The following is a 3,630-nucleotide window of genomic DNA, read 5'->3' as shown; positions in this document are numbered from 1 at the left end:
TATATTGTTTGAAATTCACTAGGTTTCAATAGTTTACATCCAGTGTTAGTATATGTAATACATAAAATATCAACAATTTCTGCAACTAGAGGTAATTGTTAGAGGTTTGAAAACATTTCTAAACTTAAAGAAATTGTGACTCCTACTTTTCAACCATTGGGTGAAATTTCACAGTTATAATTTACCCTTTGTTTAGTATCTCAGATATTTTATGTTATTTACACAAATGTAATTTGTAGAAACAGTTTATGGAGACAGCTAGATAACCTGAAATGCTTGGCAAAGTGTCAGTAATTGTGAGCATGTTTTGAAATTCATGTTCACTGATGGACATATTATGTTTGTGACATTTTTATTAACTTTTTATTTTTCATTGTGTGAAGAAAACACAACTTTAGTTCTTAAGATGATGTTATTCCATGGATTACTTTCAGGATACAATAAAAATACTTCATGAGACAGTAAACATGTTCCTACAGAAACTAACATTTATATTCTTGATTTAGCAAATAACCTCAACTGGATCTAGTATGTTCTGAAACAGATCTTAGAAAGTTTTTAAAATTTTACCAATACTAAATATGCACTACAGGAAAGTAAATTTATGTAGCATTTGCATAGTACACCCTTCTTCTCCCTTACCTTAGGCTAGTCCTCAAGTTGACTATAAGTTAACTACAATACTAGTTTGATAGTTACAACATGATTTTGAGAAGCTGTATAGAAAATCACAACCCTTGAAAAACTAGACCTAGACTCCACAAAGTGGAACAGGATGCATAACACTGTAATTTACCAATCATCTCTATACAAGACTCACAAAAACAGCCAACTTAAAATGTAACATGTAGCAAAAGAAATTTAAAAAATCCAAATAACAAAAATATACCTTTTAAAATCAAAATCAAAAAATTAAAACCATTTATATATATATATATATATATATATACACACACATACATGCATGCACACGTTAGATACATATATATATATTTATATCAGGAAATTAATCCTTTATTTAAGATATAATACATAATTAAAAGACAAAACAAACCCTTTATTAAAATAAACATGAAGCAAGAGAGGTATAGACATTGAGGGAAACATAGAATGAAATGTAGTACTTGAAAGAAGGGGAAAAACTTACCTGCTGACAGTGTATATTACAAAAAAATAAAAGAAATTACCACATGTATTTATCGAAAGCAAACTATCATTTTAAACCAAATCTTACAATAATAAAAAAACATATAAAGTAAGTGAGAAATAAAATTAACATAATAGCAAACCCTTTTTTTCATTGTAACATGATCATAGAGACCAAAATATGACCCTTTAAAGTAAATCATGATATAGAACCCTTTAACTACTTTTGATTAATGTAGATTTATATTTACAAATTTTGATATCAGAAGGAAAAAGTTCAGTAATGCAAAAAAAAAGGAGAACTTGAGTCTGAGTAGCAGATCATCCAGAGTTATTGTTAATTTCTTTCATTCTCTTACATTCTTGTTAAATTACCTCAGTGGCCCTGTCTAACTTCTGTTTAAATTTTGCAAATGCTGCCTCAATTAGGTAGAGTTCCTCAGCTATTCTGGAGTAACCTTATTCCTCCAACTTTCACTAATCTTCTATCTAGAAGGTGAACTACCAGGCAGTAATCCACTACATCCGTGCTGGAGTCATATTCCTCCAGAATGTTACTTGAGAGTTCTTTCTCTAACTCCTGAGAATCTAAGCATCTCATCAGTGATGTCATAGGTGTTGAAGTGGTAGTGGTTCTTCAGGTCTCCATAAGCTTCCAACTTCTCACAGAGACCACAGTCTTTGGAGAATCTAACACTATTCCCTTTGAACAAGATTCCTTTTACAGGCTCATTGATGCCTTTGAGATTGTTTTTATCCTTAATAGATTGTTTTTTAGCTTTTTTAATCTGAGGTCTTGTCAGAAGTGACCCCAGAACTCACTACAGTGGTGTCTTCACTTCTGACATCCCTCCAACAGGTAAGCAGCATACTTCCAGATTCTGTGGTGTTTTTACAATCACTCTTTGGCTGGAACATTTGATACCATAAGTTGTTTCAGTTTGATTGAAATTAAGCCACATAAAATCAAGAGTTGAGCTGCCACTTGTCTCCTTCAGTATCTAGTCTTCAGAAAACATTTATACATGTAAAAAAACAGAAGGACTGCTTTACAACAGTCACAAGGAGCAGAGATACCTTTGGATTCTTGTAATCTAGTTTTTTGAATGCAGTTTTGGCAGTTTTCAAACTTGAAGCTGTCAGTGCTTGCTGGTATTTAGTCTAACCACTAGCATGGACAACATACATTTTTTAGTTGTTGTTTTTTGTGAATGAAGTGCTTGTTTGTTAATCTGCCTTCTCACTAAGTCTTGTATCTTCCACATAAAACAAATCAGTACACCTATCCTCCTAAATACTAGGTCCTCAAATCTCTAGTCAATGCACATAACTTTGTGCTAGGTTTAACCCTGAAATTACCACATTATTATAACAATAATAGTTGTTGTGCAGTTGATGTGATATTTAAGTTATTCTAAGCTTTCAGAAAACCTCAGTTTTGAAAATTATGAAAGCGTGTGAAAAAATAAAAGGACACTGCTTTTTCGAGTCTACATCAATATCCATAAATAATATTCTTGTGGCAGAGGTTGAATCTTTTGGTTCCATTACAAGCGTGAACAGTATTTAGAATATTAATCAATATTTTTGCAGTATAGGACCTATCCATAATCATTGCTGCATTTCCACCTGAATGAACATGAGCTTTTCCAAGATGATAATTGCTTTACTATCTGAAATGACTTCAGTTACTTTAACACAATTACTGAGTCTGGAGTTTAACTAATTATCACCTGACATGGCCTGGTCGTTAGAGCACTCAATATGTAATCAGTGAATCACCAACTTAAATTCCATCATTGACATTGTTTGCCATTTCAGCTGTGTAGGCATTATATTGTGATGGTCAATCCTACTTTTAATTGATAAAGAGTAGTCCAAGAGTTGGTGGTGAGTGGTGTTGATTAGCTGCCTTCTCTCTAGTCTTTCACTTTTAAATTAGGGATGGCTAGCATGGTTAATTTTGAGTAGCTTTCAACAAAATTCCAACAAGCAAATAAATTGGGTGTCTTAAATTTGCTAAAGGCTAAAATCATGTAAGCCAGTCGCAGACCATACTTCTTAAAGAATGAGCTACAATCAAGTATCTTGTGAAGTCATTGTAATGCTAAGTGCAAGCAGTATATAATAGGTAATCTAGCTTATTATCCAGATGAAAGATTTTCCATAAAAGATTAGGGCCAATCATTGCATTTTATGAAATCAATAAGATCACTTGGGAACAAAACATTAAAATATTTGATGTAGCCTGGTACAACCACACAGGAGGAAATGTCTAGTGATCTGGCTGAAAAGAATGTGAAAGTAATGAATGTATTTTTTCTTTATATAATATTATGATGCTGAAAAAATTACATAATGCTTCAAATAATTATCTTTGTAAATGAAGAAATATATGATTATGATCAGGGTTGCATCTAGGAAATGTCTGTATTTTTGTTGAAAAATAGGACTTAGTACAAAAAAAACCCATCTAAATTAACA

At 32.0% G+C, this 3,630-nt stretch overlaps 1 protein-coding gene across 1 annotated transcript in view; it reads left to right on the top strand.

The window, feature by feature from the left end:
• Positions 1 to 3,630, top strand: part of LOC106461267 (collagen alpha-1(IV) chain-like) — a 132,522-nt gene that overhangs the window by 118,826 nt on the left and 10,066 nt on the right. The gene's annotated exons all lie outside the window — the stretch shown is intronic.

The sequence above is a fragment of the Limulus polyphemus genome, unplaced genomic scaffold (genome assembly GCF_000517525.1).
Source record: "Limulus polyphemus unplaced genomic scaffold, Limulus_polyphemus-2.1.2 Scaffold924, whole genome shotgun sequence".
In the NCBI taxonomy this organism is placed as follows: domain Eukaryota; kingdom Metazoa; phylum Arthropoda; class Merostomata; order Xiphosura; family Limulidae; genus Limulus; species Limulus polyphemus.
The sequence above is the reverse complement of the archived record's forward strand: the minus strand, read 5'-3'. Positions and strand labels throughout refer to the sequence as shown.